Source organism: Trichechus manatus, unplaced genomic scaffold, assembly GCF_000243295.1.
Source record: "Trichechus manatus latirostris isolate Lorelei unplaced genomic scaffold, TriManLat1.0 scaffold00156, whole genome shotgun sequence".
NCBI lineage: Eukaryota > Metazoa > Chordata > Mammalia > Sirenia > Trichechidae > Trichechus > Trichechus manatus.
This window is the reverse complement of record NW_004444092.1, coordinates 1364378-1385637: the sequence shown is the minus strand read 5'-3', so window position 1 is coordinate 1385637 and position 21260 is coordinate 1364378. Positions and strand designations below refer to the sequence as shown.

Genomic DNA, 21260 nt, shown 5'->3' with positions numbered 1-21260 from the left:
TATAAATATACTATGAGCCACTATGTCATTTTAAACTTTCTAATAGCCAGATTAAAAAGTAAAAAGAAACAGTGTAATTAACTTTAATGATTTTATTTTATTTAATCCAATATATCTAAAATACTATTTCAACATGTAATCAGTATAAAATTATTAATGATATAGTTTACATCATTTATGTACCAAGTCTTCGAAATTATACTTAAAGCTCATTTCAATTCACACTAGCCACATTTTAATGCTCAAGAGCCACATGTGGCTAGTGGCTATAGTACCGGACAGTGCAGGTCTAGAGGGAAAGACAGAAATATAGATATAATTTCCAGGTACAGCAGACCCCTTGACATTTGGAAGGAACATACAAAAAGATCTTCATGAACCCCCAAATTTCTAATATCTGCTGTAAAATGCAGTAAAGTCTATGCTTAGCTAATAATTAAGTTCATGATTCCGCAAAGGAAGCTATTGTTCCACTTCTAACACAAGGCACTAACAAAACAAGTCCAGAATAAATGGGGTTATGTCTTGAGTGTTTTAATGGCACAGAGACTTCCTAAAGTTCTCTTTGTGGTCATCTTGCCTTTGGAGATAAAGGAGAGCAAGTTTCAAAGTTGCTTATGAATTCTGAGTACCGTGATGACAAAGGCAAAAGCAGGAACCTTGTTACTGTCAGCAAAACTTGACATCAATGTGTTTCACTAAATTTTGTCTTCCCAAGGAAGACAAAGCAGATGAGCCAATAATATTTAGGATCCGCTCAAAGAAGTAGGGGCCCAAGAGTTAACAGGTCAATAAAAAGCAAGTTCCTAATTTTGATATAACAGCCGCGGGGAAGAGGAGTCAGTGAGAGCAGACTCTGTATCTAAGACACAAATGAAGAAGGGTGTCTCCCTATTCAGGTGGGAATGCTGCTGAGGTTGGCATCTAATTCTTAGGTGACACTCGGCACCAACCTAACACCCTTCAACTATCCCAGGCTAAACCTCGATGAGGTTGCAATATGTTCACCACATGATCCAAGATCAGGCATTAAAACCACAACTGCTGTCAGCCACACCCATCTGGCTGAGACAGACTATCTTGCCCTGTGGCAAAAATTGGGAGAACACGAAGGAGGAATACTTCAGATAGATTTTTTTTTTTTTGAGGAGTTGCTAGAGTCCCTGGGTGACTCAGTTAAGCACTAGGTTACTAACCACCAAAAGGGTGGTGTTTGAATCCACCCAGAGGTGCCTTGAAATAATGTCCTGGTGATCTACTTCTAGAAGATCAGAGCCATTGAAAACCCTATGGAGTGGAGTTCTACTCTGACATACGTGGGATCACCATGAGTTGGATCAACTCCATGGTAATTAGTTTGGGGTTTTTTTGTGTGCAGTAATAACTAGGCTCATTTTTCTTTTTTACATATGTTTACTGTGTTGAGTTCTCAATTTTATCCACTGATAATGGGAGATAAGCTGTTCTACTTGTCTTTACTTCCTACAGCCAGTTAAAAGATCATTCTAAACAAACCGGACAGTCAATATATATATATATCAAAAGTTTCTTCCTAATACCCTCAGGTTCACAGAATGATAAACCAAGCCTGGTTTAAAGTCTGACACATGCCTACAAAGTAGCTGAGTCGGTCTGTCCTTGACTGCCTTGAGCCCTGATTCTGGATTCTCCTTGGAAATATAATACGGGAAAACATTTTCATTCCATATAAACTGGCTTCAGCCACACTGAATATTTGTTCTGTCACTGGAACTCTTCCCATGAGCTTCTTCAAGGCAGTAGAGTGAGCTGATAGCACCTTACATGTGAATTACACAAAAAATTCTAAAATTCTTGAGCCAATCCTTATTCAAAGTAAGATCAGTAGTCATTTCACCATAATGGTATACTCAACCCTATTATGCCACAAAAAATATTTCAACAGGCAACTGGCTTCCTCTTGGATCACTTTTATAAGTGTTGTGTTTCCTGTGCAAAGTTTCATGTCTCAATTACCTTTCCAACTTCAGCAGAAGAATTTTCTCTTTTATTCAGTCAACACTTTTTATTATTACTATTAGTTGCAGTACTAACTGAAACTGAGTCCAGAATTGCTTTTTCTTGTATCTGTACAGAACATACGGTGGATGATGCAGATGTGAGCCATGGCCAAATTCGTTATTTTCCTAATTTATTCAAAATTCCTATTTTCTAGCTAAATATTTTCTAGCTCTACGTTAGAGCTCTTCAGTTCTGTTATGCAGATTAACAATTAGCTTTCTTTGGAAAGTGGCCATTTTTCCCCACAAGAAATACACTTTTCAGGAGAAGAGTCTTACAATAATGTGGGTGCAAAACAGTGTACTAGGATCACCCCCTAGTAAAATCACTCCCTCCCAAATACCAGCTTCTCAGCATTATGTACCACTGAATCTAAGATGCAAATCTGTTCACATTTTAACATTCCTGAGACTGGGATGTATCTTACCATCCATAGCTTGACAACAGTTAAACTGGCTGTCATTTTTCTTTCTTAATGGAACATAAAATAATGGTAGGATCTTACAACCAACGGTTTCTTATGTTTGAGGAAATACAGAAGGATTCTTTAAAATTAAACCTCAGTAAAGTTACACATCACCCTATGCCACAGACCTTTGCAGCTTACTTGCATATGAATGAAAAGGAGAATGTGCAGTCAGAGAATGCCAAGCACTGTCTGTGGTGGAGGATGAGTGCCATGGAAAGCACCAAGGGTTAGACGAACCCAGAGCAGGGGGCATAAAGCTGGTTCCTGCATGGCCTCTACAGTGAGGCTCTAAGAATCAGTAGTTGCTGGCCAGGCAAAGGTTAAAAGTGTGCATGGGAGATCTTATTCCAGGTGGAGAGAAAGCAATGAACAAATGATTCCACAGAAGAACTGCGTGGTGTATGTGGGAGTGTGTGTAACCATCCGTAAGCAGCTGTGCATTACTACAACTTAAAGAGAGAGATAGGAGATGTGACTAGGGAGGCAGAGGCACCGGTCTCTGAGAGCACTGGGCGCTGCTTGCAGCATTTAGGTTTACTCTGTAGCCACTGAAGGGTGGACATTCCATGGAGTTTATTTCGCATTTAGTGAGCACCTTCTATGCCCTGCCTTTTGTTAGGCAGCTAATTTTCTGACCACTCATCACAAATGTTGGAAGCTTGTGGCATGTGCCTTAGATTTAGCTTTCAATTGCACAACACAAACTCATGTAACTTTCTCCTCATTCCATCTTCCCTTTTTTTTCAGAGATCAACTTCATCTGGAAATACTACCAGTTTTCAACATTCTGTTCTTTCATTCACTCAAATTCATACGTCAGGCAATAATTTTATAAATAACTTTTCAGAGAAGTGGAAATGTATGTTTTTGTGCTTTTTCCTAGTTTATTAGGCCCACTATTTTCTTTCAAATGATCCAAGGTGATCCAGGTCTTTGGGGTTATTTCTGTGGTGCATAATCTCAGAACTATGTAAGTCATATAATTTAGAGCTTAAAGGGAGTGGAGAAACAACTGAATGAAGCCCCTTCCTTTTAAAATGGGGCCTGTGATGGGCTTGTGACCACAGAGCCAACTAGCATCAGAACTGGCGTGTCCATGCAGGCTCCTGATGACTTGTCTAATGAACAGAAGAAATACAAATTTGTCAGAGGTGCTAGGTACCGAGTTAGGATATAATTTAATGTTTATATATTTCTTTTGTACAAAGTATTTTTCATCTTTTTTTCCCTAGATGTTTATCTCTAGTCACTTTCTTTTATGTTAATAATGATTTTTATAATTTCCTATGAAGAGAAAGCAAGTGTTGTCTGAGTATATTAAAATAATTTCAGTAGAAATAGTAAAAAAACTGAAGCAATTCCTCTAGGCATACTCAACTATTAATTATTTTTTAAAAAATCTTGATTAGCCAAACCATGCTCCTATATAGTTGAGAAAGGGAGATTCCTACGGAGGGTGAAAAGTTGAATTAAACTCCAATCCTTTCAAAAGCTAAGCATTATGTAACATGGTTTGGCTAGTTTTTAATGGGTATTTTTTCCTATCTTGCAAATACTACACAGCCTTAACTTTTAGATTTTGATAAGGTTATGATTATTTGAGCATTCTATGTAACTTTAAATGGATTCTGTGTCTAGCTGAGTTTTGTGTCACCTGCAAATGACTGTTAACATTTCATAAATTGACAAGTAAATGTGAAACAGGGTCACGCTTTAATTTTGTAGTCAGCAAATCTTACAAAAGAAAAGTAGAATTCTAAGGAAGCAAAAAGATGGATGTGTTTTTATTTAAACGCTACAGCTGCAAGTCACTTTTAAAATTTGCATTTTCTGTTAATGAAATGGAGTCATAGGATATTTTAAAGTGATCACTTCACTCACATTTCAAAACAGCTCAAGTATTATATGATGTTGTGTTACGTGCTGTCAAGTCGGTTCCGGCTCATAGTGACCCTACAGGAAGAGCAGAACTACCCCATAGGATTTCCAAGGAGCGGATGGTGGATTTGAACTGCTGACCTTTTGGTTAGCAGCCGAGCTCTTAACCACTACACCCCCAAGGCTCCACCAAGTACTAAATACAGAGATTAATTAAGTTTAATGACTCCCTAAAACTATCAAAATTACATTCCTAAGGTAAATACTTTTTTTTTATCAAAATAATTGCTGTATTTAAATTTTTTTTATTGTTGTGCTTTAAACAAAAGTTTACAATTCAAGTTAGCCTCTCATACAAAAATTTATATATACATTGTTTTGTGGCCCTAGTTGCTCTCCCTATACTGTGACAGCACACGCTTCCTTTCTACCTCAGACTTCCCGTGTCCATTCAACCAGCTCCTGACCCTCTCTGCTTTCTCATCTCGCCTCTGGACAGAAGCTGCCCATTTAGTAACATGTTATCTACTTGAGCTAAGCAGCACACTCTTCACGAGCATCATTTTATGTCCCATAGTCCAGTCTAATCTTTGTCTGAAGGGTTGGCCTCAGGAATGGTTTTAGTTTTGGGCTAACAGAGAGTCCGGGGGCCATGTCTTCCGGGGTCCCTCCAGTCTCAATCAAACCATTAAGTCTGGTCTTTTTCCTAGAATTTGAGTTCTGCACTCCACTTTTCTCCTGCTCTGTCAGGGACTCTCTGTTGTGTTCCCTGTCAGAGTGGTCATTGGCGGTAGCGAGGCACCATCTAGTTCTCTTGGTCTCAGGCTGATGAAGTCTCTGGTTTATGTGGACCTTTCTGTCTCTTGGGCTAATACTTTCCTTGTGTCCATGGTGTTCTTCATTCTCCTTTACTCCAGGTGGTTTGGGACCAATTGATGCATCTTAGATGGCTGCTCAATAGCTTTTAAGACCCCAGAAGCCACTCACCAAAGTGGGATGCAGAATATTTTCTTAAAAAATTTTGTTATGCCAATTGACCTAGATGTCCCCTGAAACCATGGTCCCCAGACTACGGTAAATATTTTTAATGCCAGTATAACTCATCTCCTAATATGCTGCTCAATATAAAATGAAAGCTGGCAAATCCATGAATATGCCGCAAACTTGTGCCTCCATCAAGTCACTTTGGCTATCTGGCCTCACTTTGCTCCTCTGTAAAATGGACTAGGCTAGCTGACATCTAGATGCCCTCAGTCTTGAAAACTATGAAACTAATTTAATTACTTTCAGAAACATTTATATTTTGAGGGGAAGCTTGGAGATAAAGAACACAACATTTTCATTTTTAAAGATGAGGAAATTAGGATTCTAAAAATGGAGAAGACTCATCCAGGATCAGGTTAAAGGTCAAGCTCACAGGGAGAAATTCTGGGATTGAAACTCTAATCAGCAAATTCACAACCTGGTGCACACTTCAGCTATCATGATCTATTCCAAGAGATGTTTCTCAGAAGAAAATATCAGTATAATGTCGTATCTACTAAGAAACTAAAAAAACAGCCAAGATATTCTCTAAAATGCTATTATCTCCAACATTAATATTTAAAAATACTAAAACCCAAACCAACCCATTGCTGTCGAGTCGATTCCAACTCATAGTGACTACATCCCCACAAAACAAATGAAAAACAATATAAAACACAAAAGTCACACTGGTCACAAGGTAAGGTCTTAGGTAATGTTCCTCTTTTTCTTGCTTAAAGTCCCCTTTTCAAGGATGATTGATGGTGAATTTTGTGCTATAACAAAAATCATGGCAATGATAAAGAGTCTGGTATGGGAAAACAACAAACCTAAGAGAAACTTCTAAGAGTGAAAAAGATAACATGGACTAGAATACTGAAAACAGAAAAAGAACAAACAGGTTGCCTTTGAGAAAGAAAAGTGTAATTCAAAAAACAAACAAGCAACAAAAAAAAGATTTGCTGTATAAGTTATATTCACCTTTGATTTTATTTCAGCTGGTTTATACGACTCTCAAACACCAACTCAGATTTAGCACACAGATTTTCATCTCTAATATTTATGGTGGACTTTTCTCTAAAAGCTTAACCTCAGAAGGTGAAGTATGAAGGGACACCTAGTGAAAAGCCTCAATCGACCTCCATAAAGAAATATGACACCCTTCAACTGTCAGCACAGAATATTAAATGAAAGGACTAAATGTTATCCATAAATCACATTTTAAACTGCATTTTATAGGTGAAGTCCAATTATAAAACCTAGAGTCCATTGTCATTGAGTTAATTTTAACTCAGGACCCTATGTGACAGAGTAGAACTGCCCTGTGGGATTTCGAAGGCTGTAATCTTTCCGGAAGCAGACTGCCACATTTTTCTCCCCCTTAGAAGGCTCCTTCAAATATTTATGACATCAACTTAAAATTTTTTTTTATGGACAAATAATGAGATGTGCTGTACAATACGGCAGCCACTAGTCACATGAGACTGCTGAACATTTGAAATATAGCTAGTTGGAATTAAAATGTGCTGTGGTGGCACAAGCTATAGCTACTAACCAAAATGCTGGCAGTTCAAATCTACCAGCTGCTCCTTGGAAACCCAATGGAGCAGTTCTACTCTGTTCTATAGGGTAGCTATGAGTCAAAACTGACTCAGTGGCAATGGGTTTCTATGTCTTATACAACTATATTACACAGACACACACATATATATATATATATACATATTCTATTTTAAATTATTTTTACATACTCCTTTGCATTTTATAATTATGTTTCATATGTTTTATATTTTATGTTGAAATAATATTTTGAATATATTGGATTAAACAAAATATATTATTAAAATTAATTTCACCTGTTTCTTTTAACTTTAAAAAAACTGTCTAGTAAAAATTTTAAAATTGCATACGTGGCTACTATTATATTTTTATTAGACAGTATTGGTCTAAGGCATTAGCAAATCAATGGAAAAGCTAAAAATTAATTCCATAACTTTGGTGTCGCAATTTTCTGCCTTACCTACAAAACACCTTAAAACAGCTCTTTATTCCCAGAATCTCTTACAATTATTCAGTCAGAAATGTTATTACAATGATAAAAATCATACGCATACATATGTATACAGCTTATTTTTAAATGACCTAGAAAATGGCCACACTCCACATTTTCATAAGTTGTATTTTAAAAGGTCCAAATATATGTGTAAAATGTACTATTTCTTTCAAATCAGATTCATGAGAATCTGTGGATGGACTACTATAAGCTCATCAGAAATGAAAAGATAAAGACAATCGATAAATATAAACAAATATAAAAATATATACGTAGAAATAAAGTATATTACATATAATTCATATACAAATATATAGAAAGCTATGAATTGTTAATAATATACAAATACAAGGGGGAAGGAAAAACAAAAAGTGCGAATGTAGAAACTATATGGAATTGTACATAAGCATAACGTCAGCAATCAGAAAGGGAGGCACTAATGTTTACAAGGGTCTCTTTCTTTAAGGTTGTTTACATGCATAATTTAAAGCCATTTAAAGAGATGATCAAGTAATTTCTTATGCCTTCCCAGAATCAATCTGAGAGCTAGGAGACAATTTATAGATCATCCTCCTTACATCAATAAGGGAACTGAGGCGCAAGACCGAAGACATTTTCCTGAGGCACAGAGTGAGCCCTGTTTCCTTAAAGTTCTAAATTACTGAAATACACAGACATCTATATGTGGTTCATAAAATGTCTACACTATGCACAGAATCCTGTAAACACATCACCACAGCTCCTTTCTCCAGAAATGGCCCATATTTGACCACTTTCCTTAGTTCAGTTGTAGCAGTGGAATCATGTTTTGATTTAGGGCTTACAAGCAAGGACTGAAGGCAGGCCAGGCAGGTGAGGGAGCAGATAGAAGAGGACCTTAAATAAGAGTTGGAAGCAAAGAGAAGCACACTGAAAGCGAGAACTCTACATTTTCATGTTCTTCCCACTCACAGAGCCACCCCTGCCTGCCTATATTGGATCACCTGACAGGTGCTCTTTAAGAACTAATAAAAAATTCCTTTTCCAGCTTCCTTCTGCTTTCCCAGGGAATAAACTTATGGAATTAAATAGCAGCAAAGCCCTGTGCTAGTAAGGCACGAGACTGGTTGTTTTGATGGGGATCAGGAAAGGCAGGGCCATGGGGCATATACCTGGTTGGGCAGGCCCAGGTAGAGTAACCAGGAAGTTGCAGGAACACTGGGCTCCAGGTCAGCAGCACAGTGACAGGAAAAGCAGGAAGTGAATGGGGGAGTGGTTTGGCACCTAATATAAACATTATATACTTCACAATGATGCCAATGCTGCCCATAGCAACACTAAGGAAATGGCATTAGGTACAAGGACGCTCAACTTTTGGCTTTCAGTGAGCAGAAGGGAGGAGGGTGTCATGGTCCTTGAAACCAGAGATTAGAAGAAAATCCCCCTGGGTGGTGATGCAGTCTCCCTCTTCATGGTCTGTGGGAAACGATGGCCTTGGCATTGCCCTGGGTATCCTCTTTCTTAGCTTCCAAATCTTGTGCGTCACTGCTTATTTATGTGGTACAATCCAGCACCATGACTGTAACCATTGCCATTCCCCTCCTTCACTCTGGAAGGGATAGGTCCATGAGTATCTCCTCCCACAACTCCAGTATCTGCTCCTTGCCCTCCCCCCCTTGTTGTTAGCTGCAGTACAGTTGACTCCTAGTCATGGTGATCTTACGTATTAACAAAAAACAATGCCCAGTCTTGTACCATCTTCATGATCTTTGATATGTTTGAGTCCATTTTTGTGACTGTTGTGTCAATCCACCTCATTGACGGTCTCCCTCATTTTCATTGGCCCTCTACCAAACATGGTGTCCTTTTCTCCATTTTCCCATCTCAGTCTGTCTATTATCCCTTCTCTTTAATGCTAATCTACTTCCCTTGTTTCCTGTCCTTAACCCACCTCTTTCCCTCTCTAGTTACTACCCTCTCTCCTTCTCTTCTAGAGTCTCTGGGTGGTGCAAATAATTAAGCACTCCACCACTAATCAAAAGGTTGGTGCTTCAAACTCATCCAGAGGCGCCTTGGAAGAAAGGCCTGGTGATCTACTTCTGCAAGGTCACAGCTATGAAAACACTACTCTACTCTGCAACACATGGGATCACTGTGAGCTGGAAATGACTTGGCAACTTTTTTTTCTCTTACTTTTCACAGTCAGAGTTCTTCTAAGCCCATGCAATCTGGTTCCTTTCTCTACCATACCACAGGGTCTTTCATTATGGGCCTATCTCAAGTCCTATGTCACTTGGACTTTGACTACGTTCCCCTCTCCCCTCCCCGCTTCTTGAAATGCTTTCCTTCCTTGATTTCTGGGGAAACACTCTCTACACTTTCGATCCTTTTCAGTTTTCTTTATTAGCTCCTCTTCCTCTGTCTACATCTCAAATATTAGCGATCCATAAGGCTCCAACCTTGGCTGTCCCTCTATTACATTTTACTTGCTCTCTCGTAAATTTAATTCACTCCCCTGACTTCAACCACCAGTGCTGTGCCAAAGATTTCCAAAACTAAACACCTTTCCAGAGCACCAGACCCATGCTTCCATCTCCCTACTATGATCTTTGCCGGGATGCCTCACAGGCACTTCAAATTCACCAAATCTAAAATTAAACTTATGTCTCTCCATCTCTACCCCCATATCGTTCTCCTTCCTGTAGTCTCTTTTGTTGTTGTTGTTGTGTGTATTGATTACCTTCATAAAACCCACTGAGAGGCCCAAGTTGGAAACTTGTTTTCTCTCTCATTTTTTGTAGCCAATCTCTAAGTTCTATTCGTTCTACCTTCTAAAAAGCTATTAAACACATCTTGTCCTTTCTATCTCAAAAGCCAGGATGTAGTCTAGGCTTTCAGAGGCAACTTATTCCTGCAAACTTATTTACTCTCTCCAAAGTATCAGATACCTTTGTGGTCACTCCACATATTACCAATGGCCTCACCAGCTGCATCTCTTGAGGCTCCTACACATGCATGTCAGGTTCCAGACATGAGGACAACTGGCCAGTATTTTCTCCCTTACCTCTGGAGCCTTGTGCATGTGGGTACCTTTGTTGGGAATGCTTCCCCCTCCTCCCTCAACCCTTTTTCACCTGCCAAATTCGTATTGGTCCTTTAAGGCTCAACTCAAGGGTCACCTCTTTCACAAACCTTTTCAAGTTCTCTTCCCTCTATCTAAGTGGGGTACCTCTGCCGTGGGCTTCATTACTCCCTTGTGCCTCCCCGCTTTTGTTGAAATGTAATTGTCAGCTGGTTAGGCTATCTCCCTTACTAGGTGTTGGTTCCTTGAGAGCAAGGTAGGGTCTGGGTCTTAGGATTCCCCATACTTAGCAGAGTGAATGGTACATGGTACATACTCAACAAATGTTTGATGGAATCTGGCTTAGCAGGAAAGACTGAGGAGTCTCATCATGAGCCATATGGCCATCTACCCCAGCCTTTCATGAATTCATTCTCTCTCACTAGGTTTGGAGCCCCTGGGTGGTGCAAATGGCGAATGCACTCAGCCACTAACTGAAAGTTTAGAGGTTCAAGTCCACCCAGAGGTGACTAGGAAGGCCTGACAACCTACTAAAAAATCAGCCATTGAAAACCCTATGAAACACAGTTGTAAAACGAGTGTAGTAGTAGTGTCAGAACCTGTCTAACATCAGGGGGGATAATGTGAATCAAGATCAGCCCAAGGCTGATCCCTATGAGCTAGAGGTCAGATATAACTCAACTCTCCAACCTTTTTACCACTTCTGACACCAGCCGTCCCTCCCACAGCACTCTCTACTTCTCTTCTGGGTTTGATAATCTGTTGCTATGGCCACACAGAACTCACAAACCATACTTACTGTTAAGTGGTTTATTAAGGAAGTAACAGGGTACAACTCTGGATCAGAATCCACAGGCTACAACTGACGATCAGGAATAGGAAGCATGTAGGCAAAGTCTCCCTTCTTCAGTGCTGGACAGCTTTCTCAGCTCCTCTTGGCCTCCTGAGGACAGGCTCCTCTTGGCCCCCTCAGGACAGGCTGTTCTTGACCCTGCTGTCTGTCACCACTGTCTTTGCCACAGGGCCCCTTCCGAGCCTGTTGCCGCCAGCTCTGCCGCCGGGCCACTTCTGGGTCTCTTGCTGTCTTCAGTGTTACAGCCCTTGACCCATGTTACAGCTCTTTTAGGAGGTTCCTTGCCTCCTCTCTCTCTGCTTTTTCGCTCTTCTCTTTTTTCTTCCTTCTGCATCTTCCTGCTTGCTGTTTATCTTCTTGCTTCTTTCTGTCTGAAAAACCTCTGTGGGTTGGCTGCATACATATACAACTCCTTGTCAATTTTAAGGTATGGCCCCCGCCCAGTGGTGGGGGACACAAACTGACCAATCCCGTCTCAGTAGGCCACAGACACTTCATCTGCATAGTAGGCTATAGTCACTGCATTTGCATAGTCTATTGACCAATCCCTGCAAGGTGCATACCAATCACAGGGCAAACTGTAGCCTAGGACCAGACAAAAAGTATCAAACCATCAAGTTGTTTATAGTTTACCCAGGAAATGTCAACTGACCTGGAAAAAAGTAACAAACAAACCCTCTGGGGTAGAAAAAGTAGGGCAAAGGTAACTCCTCAGGGCTTAGGGGAAAAATCTCTCAAGGCGCTTTTCTAAAGAACCGAGGCAAAAAGCCACATAAAGGAACACATTCATCACAACAGTTCTACTCCAGTATACATGGGGTCGCCATGAAAAAAAAGTTTGGGGCAGTGTTTCTCAAAGAGTGGTGGAAAGCCACTCAAGGCTTGATTAGCAGTGAACAGGTGGGAGCTAGGCCAGGGATCCACATTTACAAGCCCCAAAGTGATTCTTTTGGACACTAAATCTTGAGAAATACCAGGGTAGAGCCATGCTTCTCAAACTTTAATGGACATTTGAATAACCTGGGGATCTTGTTAAAATGTAGATTCAAAATCAGCAGGTCTAGGAGGGCCAAGGCTGAGATTCTACATTTCTAACAAGTTTCCAGGAGAAGCCAATGCCACTGGTCCATTGACCACATTTAAGTGGCAGGGGCTTGGAAGATCAATCCCACTAGAACAAATTAGCTTTGCTTTGTTCCTGGACTACTGACTACGTTCCCCAACTTCAGGGAGTATTTCCTCAAAACCCTGCTTTCAGTATTGGTATAAAATCACTTAAATTACTCAAAACCAAATTGGAACAGATACCCTATCACAGATAAACCAGTAGCATCCTTTTCAGATGGAAATAGCACATACGTTTAGCATGTGAAAGAATAACTGTAGCTACTACTTGAGTCCTATTCATTGTGCCAAGCACTTACATACATTATCTCTAATCCTCACCACAACCCCACAGGTTGTGGCGCAACAGTTAAGCACTTGGCTGCTAACCGAAGCATTGGCTGTTTCAACCCACCAAGCAATTACAGCCTAGAAAACCCTATGGGGTGTTCTACCACCACATGATGTCGTTTGAGTCAGAATTGACTTGACAGCACCCAATAACATCATAGATAAGGACATTATGACTTAAGAAGCTTAAGTAACTTGCTCATGGTCACATGGCTGGTTAAGTGTTAGAGTCGGGGTTCTAATCCTGGTCCATCAGAATCCAAAGCCTGTACGAACTCTGCACTTCCTCCGTGGCGCTAGATATGACTGTGTATAGAACATAACAGCTTGGGAGTCAAGAAATTTTTTTTTCTTCTCTATCGGTCTTTGAGTTTCATGCTAGGCTGAGGCAGATTCAGGATGGGGGAGGAAGGGAAAAATAAGGTTAATTGATTTGTGTTCTATGCTGCCTCATGGACAAAAACGTGCAGACAGCATTCTTGTCCAGGGTTCCCATAAATCTGGTAAGCAAATGGAATAAAAAGGACACTAGTTACAAGTGCACTGATCATAAACAGGGCCACCTACCCTCAAGCTTCTAGCTGCCTAGTTCAACAAATACAGAGGAAAAAATTCTTTCTGACCTTTCCCCACACCCTCCTGTATGAGGTTTCTCTAAAGTTCACAGCAATGGAAATTTACTCTAGTAGGTCATTTTCACAGTTGCCACGCCTCCCTGATATAACTGTTTGCACCTGAAAATAAAAGGATAGTTTAGTCAAATACCTTGAAAATGTAGCAGTTTTTAGGTTTTCTTTTGAGTACCAAAATTTTCTGTACTTCTCCTAAGGCTGATGTGGAAAGATATGCACAGCAATAAAGATGCTCAGAGACGTCACACAAATACACAAGTGTACCAAATGGAGGAAAACTCGGCTATAAAATAAATTGTCCAGGAAAATACTACTGAGTGCCTTTAAGCATTCGATGATCCGCGGGTGGAGTATCCATGGTCAATTTTTTTTACCTCAGTTCTCTTAGTGAACTGTAGCATAAGTCTGCACAACTGATATTTTCTAAAGATTCACCGATGTAAGTGCTGGGTGGTGCAAATAGTTTGCATTGGACTACTAACCTAAAGGTTAGGAGTTTGAACCCATCCAGTGGCACCACAGAAGAAAGGCCTGTTGATCTGCTTCTGTAAAGATTACAGCCAAGAAAACCCTATGGAGTTCTACTTTGTAATACATGGGGTCACTGTGAGTCAGAATGGACTCAACAACGATTTTTGTTTGTTTGTTTGTTAAGAGCTACAGCTGCTAACCAAAAGGTCAGCAGTTTGAATCCACCAGCTGCTCTCTGGAAACTCTATGGGAGAGTTCTACTCTGTCCTATAGGGTTGCTATAAGTAGGGATCGACTTGACAGCAATGAGTTTTTTTTATGTAATACAAAAAGACACACAGAAAGCTACGTGTCCTAAAAATGATAAATGTATACATTTTTTTTTAACCAAACAGTGATATTCGAGCTTTTAAGAATTATATAAAGAGTCTCTAGGTAGCATAAATGGTTAAGCGCTTGATACTGCCCAAAAGCTTGGCAGTTCAAACACACCCAGAGGTGTTTCGGAAGTCAGGCCTGGTTATCTGCTTCTGAGAGTCACAGCCTTGAAAACTCTATGGAGCAGTTCTACTCTGCACTTATGGGGTTGCCATGGGGTGGAACTGACTGGACTAATAACAAGGATTACAAACTAATTTTGCCCCTATGGTATTCTCTACACAAGATGTTATTTGAAAAATAAAGACTGAAACCTAAAAAGATGATCTTTGGTTTGAAAACCCATTTAAAAGCATTTTTAGAATGTGTGTGTGTGTGTGTGTTTTAAATAGAGCATTGATTTCAAATTAATAAGCATTTCCTATTTCACTCCCCAAGACCAATTTTAGATTTTTCTAGAGAGACTACTGAAATGTTTGGACACGAACATGTTTGCAATGAGTCCTAATTTACAGGCCAATTTATGTGGCCAAGGCCTTATGTGCCTTCCTTCCTACACTCAATATCATTGCCACACCAACTGGTGATATATTCCAGGCCTTGATAATTTTTATAAAGTTACCAGATCTCAGATACTAAGGTTGTCACCAGGTTCGTGGGCAAAATTCTTAATCCTTCTGATTTTTCATACTATCTAGCAGAAGAGAACATGATTATCCAAGCTATAACTCTTCTCAACCAGGCAGTTAATGCCTTTTGGTAGCTTAAGGGTGCTTGTACTTTTCAGACCACAAAGAGAAGCTAAGGGGCTTTGAGTCACTCCAAGTAAAAATAGAGTGGGGAAGGTTAATCGGGGGCCGCTTTGGGCAAAGACAGACACAATAACAGGATATATCCGTTTCTAGAGGAAGCCGGAGCTGCAATATCCCTGGGCAGGAAAGGCGGAGTCCGCAGCACCCAAAGAAAACGGGGGCGCCAAGGTTTGCAAGGACCTGGCCTGCTTAGGGATTCTTGCAGGAATCCCTAAGGATCCAAGGCTACTGAGCATCTCGCCCGCGGGGAACCAAGCTCAGGCCTCCTGGCATTGGCGGTTAGAAAAAGGTACCCATCTGCTCCCTGCCACTCTCGCCAAACACAGGCAATAGGGAGAAAAGGAAAAAGCAAACGTCAGGCGCCGCGGCAGGTGAACCTGTCAACAAGTCAGCCCTGGATGTAAGTCCCTGCTCAGAAGGGACCTCGGGGTCCTGGGCCCGGAGCTGCCGGGAAGACGAAGCATGGCACGGGTGGGGTAGGGTGGGGTTCCGTGGCGTGGGTGGGGGTGCTCCCTGGGTGGGGGCCAAAGATAGGGCCCGCTCCCAAAACCCTTCCCTCCGCTCCCGGGGGCCTGACGCACGCTCTCGTGGCGTGCGCATCCTCCGGACCATTCCAGGCCCGAGGGAGGAGGCGGGGGAGGGGAAGTGGCTGCTGCGGTTCCTCCTCGGGGCTCAGGGGCAGAAGAAGGCAGCCCTCCTGTCACCCACGGTCCGCAGAGGGCAGAGAAGTAAGCCCCGGGCTGGCGCCCCCGACCGCCCCGGCTGCTGGGAGCCTCCCGCTGCACCATGCAGCCCGCCCGGCGCGCCCTCACCCCGGCCCCAGAGGGCAGGTACCTCGGAGCCCCGGCCCCCAGGAGCCTCCCGGCCGCGGTCGGAACGTCCCTCCAGGTCCTTCGTCCGACGTCAGCGTCAGCAGAAGGCGAGGAAAGGGGGCGGAGGGAGCTCAAGAGCCGGCCCTTCCTGCGGCGGCCGCCGCCAGCCGGAATAGCAGCCCGCGGAGGTCCTGCGCGCCGTAGCGCAGCGCAGCGCAGCGCAGCGCGGCGGCCCGCGGGGGAGAGGCGGCCTCTTGCTTCTCCGCGAACGCTCGGGGACTGGGAGCTGCCGCCGCCTCCCCGCCCCTGCCCGAGACGCCCGACGGGGCGCCCCCTCCCTGCAGGACCCCGCGACCGGGGAAAGCTAGGAAGGGAGTGGTGGCCTCACCTTCTTTGGGGTGGGGCGGGACAGGGGTGGGGGGAATGAGTCTCCCTCTCTCTACTCCCTGGGGTCTTTCCTTGACCCCCATCTCCTGGGGTATCCCCTGCTCCGATCTGCGGCCCAGGGTGACCCCGCCCCTGCTCTCTTGCAGGTGTTCCACGTGTCCCTAGCGTTTGCGTCACAATGACCTGGCCGACAGGTGGGAGCCATAGCGAACGCCCCAGGGTTCCCTCTGTGCTGTGCGTAGTGCGTGCTACTTGCTTCTAGGTTAGATTTCTGTGGCTTTAGGAGACAAGAGACTTCATGACTTAAATGTCAACAAAAATTACAGAAGCCCATACCTGGAAGGAGCCCTGGTGGCGCAGTGGTTAAAAGCTATGGCTGCTAACCAAAAGGTTAGCTGTTCGAACTCACCAGCTGCTCCTTGGAAACCCTATGGAGCAGTTCTACTGTGTCCTGTAGGATCGCTGCGAGTTGGAATCATCTCCATGGCGACGGGTTTGGTTGCTTTTTTTAAATTTTTAATCTGTATATACCTGGAAACCAAATTTGGCTTAAACGAAAAAGGCTGTGTTGAAAAACAACTACTGTATATGTAGATACTTCTTATTTCCATGTATTCTGTATTTTATAATATATAAAAGGTATATTTTTGCATTTGTATTTAAATTGTTGACGCTTATAGCAGTTTCATCTCTTATCCTTTATCACTAGGAAAGAAAGAAACCCTTGTTTCTGGAATACCCTGCAGTGTACAGATCACGGGAAGAAAAAGTGTTGGAATAGGGATTCCTAAAATTATCTGTGCTGTAATACAGTCTCAATGTGTTATGACTCCATTCCTGCTTATATTAGATATTTATAAATACGGTAGTTTGATGATAGTCACTGGTTGAAACAATTTAACAGGGCAGGATGAAAGATGGCTGTTGAAATCCATAGCTAACATGAATGGGATGCTTGCTATGTGCCGAGCATAGGCTGAGTCTTTACATTTAATCCCTACAGCAACCCAATAAAACAAACAAACAAAAAAACCATTTTTGTCCAGTGGATTCCAACTCATAGTGACCCTATAGGACAGAAATTCCCATAGGATTTCCCAAGACAGTAAGTAAAATTATTATCACTATTTTACAGATGAAGACAGTGCTGAGAGAGCTTTACTGAGTGCTATAAAAGGACTCAATAGGCTATTGGCCAAAGGTGTGACTTCAGGGTTATCTGAACCTAGAGACTTGAGTTAATCTCAATATAGAAAGGTGCCTGATCAGGATGGACAGAGAAAAAGCATAGCAGGAGATGTTGACATTTAGTAGAAAGGTAATAAGATGGTACAGCTCTAGAAATTTACATAATCTTTAAAGTTGACATTATTCTTTGGAGATACCTTTTGGGGATGCTGTTTGTCATAGATGGATATGAGCCTGTCTCAGAATGGCACAACATATGGAGCTGAGCAAACATCAGGTCCCTAATAAATGCTTATGAATAAACAAATGCCTGAATGAATATGGTCAACAAAACAACAGATTGTTGATGAACTAAGATTTAGGAGAAATTTCAGGAAGAAGAAAAACATGTTTCTCTCTCTGGCTTTTATAAAAAGCCTTCAAACTAACTTGTTAACAACATAAATGAAATGGTTTTGCTGTTTGTAAGAAGGAAAAAAAGCCTTTTAAAAATGAAAACAAAGGCTGTCTTGCAGAAGTAAGATGATTAAGATTTTGTTTTTTAAATACTGATTCCAATAACCAGTAAGTGTAAAACTCTATTACTGGGAGTTAAAAAGAAAAAAGAGATATTATTTTTTAATAGAAAAATGAAGTGCTATTCCTGAGTGAACCCATTGCCATCAAGTCCATTCCGACTCATAGCGACCCTGTAGGACAGAGTAGAACTGCCCCATAGGGTTTTCAAGAAACAGGTGGTGGGTTCTACTGACCCTTTGGTTAGCAGCTGAGCTCTTAACCACTTCACCACCGGGGCTTCTATTCCTAAGCAGGTACTCAGTAATTGTAGGCTGAATGTATCGATTAATTGAAGCATTGAGATAGAAACAGATCACAAAATTTTCTGAGTCCATAATGTTCTCCTTTCCACCAGTAGTGATTTGCTGGTTACATGAAAAGTTATTAGAAATCCTGTTTATCAAAGGCTGACTTTGCAGCAGATACTTATATTTGTTACAAGAGAGCTAGTAGAATGGCAGTTTGCTTACGTATTCAGAGTATTCCCTCAAAATTCAGATAATTGGAACAAAAGTGTTGGGAGAAGTTAGGGAGAAAGCTGATTTATATAACCAATTACTCGGGTCCTGTGACTTTCCCAAAGGCCAAGGTGGAAACTTTGGCTGCGAATCTAACAACCTGTCACAGAGGCTAAAAGTGGCTTCAAGGACAATATCTAAAAGTGAACAAATATGTGTTACAAGCTCTATCTAGTCAACATGACACTGAAATTCCATGGGCTCCCAGAGAGCTTAAGATAAAACTTAAAATGACTTTTTATAGTTCATAATCTTGTCTTAACAGTTAGGATAATATCTGGGGAAAGAAATAATAAACACATGGTCATTCTACATCACCACCCTGAGAACGTTTCCTCCAATTTTAAACAATTACTCCAACTGTAACTATTCCATTCTTTCCTGAAAGTTGTTTCAACTCTTGCAGAGCACCAACAAGGTGCTAGTGAGAACCTGAAGTAGTTTCTAAGAAGTGAATGGCTATTTAACAGTGAGATCTGAAATTAGGAAATAAATAAGGTGCATTTTTCTGGAATGCACACAGAAAGTTTTCCAAATAATAAAATCCTTGCATATTAAATCCGATGAATTGTTTGGAGAGCTTCCCAGGTTCCAGATGGACTAACAGGGATTGTATGAATTAGGTGTTGTGTTAGGCTGCCATTAACAGAGACCCACGATAGCAATGGATTAATAAGATAGAGGTTTATTTTCTTTCACATTAAAGTAATGGGAAAATAAGGTGGTCCAGGTCGGGTATGGTCTCACCCTCCTTCTCTCTTTCTGCTCCATTGTTAGCAAAACAATAGTGTTTAAAAGTAAATCTAGAACTTGGAGAAACTGGAGCCCTCCCACATTACTGTTGGGAAGATAAATGATGCAACCATTTTGGAAAACAGGTAGTTCCTTAAATGATTAAACATAGAGTTACCATATGACTCAGCAATTCTACTCATAGGTATATACCCAAGAAAAATGAAAATATATTGTACACTTGGACACAAATGTTTATAGCAGTATTCATAATATTTATCAATGGATAAAGATAATGTGGTATATCTGTACAATGGATTATTATTTAGCCATAAAAAAGAATGAAGTAGTGATACATGCTGCAACTTGGATGAACCTTGGAAATATGCTGAGTGAAGTAATTTAGTCATAAAAGTCCATATATGATCCCATTCATATGCAAGTCCAGAATAGGGAAATCTATAGAGACTGAAAGTAGATGAGTGGTTGCTTTGGGTGGGGAGGCGATAGGGGGATAAGAGAGTGATAGCTAAAGGGCACAGGGTTTCTTTTTGAGGTGATAAAAGTGTTCTAAAACTGTGGTGATGGTTGCATATATCTGTTACTACACTAAAAATAATTGAATTATACACTTTAAGTGGGTAAATTGTATGGTATGTGAATTATATCTCAATAAAGTGGTTTTTAAAAAAGTAAAATGTGAGTTCATAAATTTTGATTGGAACACACACACACACGTAAATCCAATAACTTTACCGTAAGTAATTACAGAGTAAGAATAAAACAAAAAGAAACCCGAATATGTGAATTATCCTCAAATTTCTGGATGTGGTACAAATTACTTTGACAGCAAGGAACTAAATACACGAGGAAACAGGACAGAAAAAGCTTTTATGGCATAAAGAAATAGGTCTATACGTTGGATACCTTTTGGTGGTAAAAAGAAAGTTCCTCTTGCACAAATATTTTGCAAGTGTCCTCTGGTCTTAAAACATCTTAGCCTTAACAAATATCCACATCTGAATGAAATGAGAGGCAGACTGTTTACCTATCAAAACAATCCTTTTGAGATCAATACAAACACAGGCAATAATAAGTCATAAGGAGTTGGGACTTAATGACAACAGCGGAGTGGAATGAAGCTTTGTCCTGAGTAACTAATATTAATGGAGGATATCACTGAAGGGAAAACAATGACGCCCCCTCCAAATCCGAACCTCCAATAAAAAAAAGTAAAAAAAAAAAAAAAAAAGAATTAGGTATTGCGGTCCCAAATTTCTAACATAATTCTTAAAAAAAAACAAAAAACCACTAATTTCTGAGACATTTTGAAATTATTTTTCATGTGCAATTTACTTATAGGAATAGTCCATATAGAAAATAACTTTCAGGAGATAACATTTGTGATGTCTTAAGGGATACTTTTGACTGGATAGTTCTAAGATCTCTTAGTGTTTACCAAGCTACTTTCTCTCTTCTCTCTCCTAGTCTAAAATGAATTAGATGATTGCAGTGTAGTTCATATAATGTGACTAGAGCAGTGTCATATTCCTAATAAACCAGCCAAAACTCAAACCTGTTGCTGTCAAGTTGATTCTGGCTCATGGCGACCCCATGTGACAGTAGAACTTCTCCATAGGGTTTTCTTGGCTGTAATCTTTATGGAAGCTGATTAACAGGCCTTTCTTCCATAGTGCCTCTGGATTTGTTTGAACTGCCAACCTGTAGATTAGTAGCTGATCCCAAACTGCTTGTGCCACCCAGGGAATTATGTGTGTGTGTGTGTGTGTGTGTGTGTGTGTGTGTGTGTGTAATTCTTACTATATATCATCTTCCATTAATAATCAGAATGTGAAATGTACAAAGTAGGAATCTAGGAAAATTGGAAATCGTCAAAAATGAAACGAAATGCATAAACATCGATATCCTAGGCATTAGTG

General features: G+C 40.9%; 1 protein-coding gene across 10 annotated transcripts in view; it reads right to left on the bottom strand.

Annotated features, from left to right (window-relative positions):
- ICA1 (islet cell autoantigen 1) overlaps positions 1 to 20958 on the bottom strand; it is a 146845-nt gene extending 125887 nt beyond the window's left edge. For 4 of the 10 annotated variants that reach the window (XM_023740484.1, XM_023740486.1, XM_004386121.1 and 1 more), the window contains exon 1: positions 15960 to 16147. The gene's annotated coding sequence lies outside the window, so the exon portion shown is untranslated. Of the gene's footprint in view, positions 1 to 13074; positions 13080 to 15959; positions 16148 to 16325; positions 16499 to 20946 lie in introns of those variants that run through there. The other 6 variants (XM_023740480.1, XM_023740485.1, XM_023740483.1 and 3 more) reach the window with 6 other exon arrangements.
- Positions 20959 to 21260: the final 302 nt, after the last annotated feature.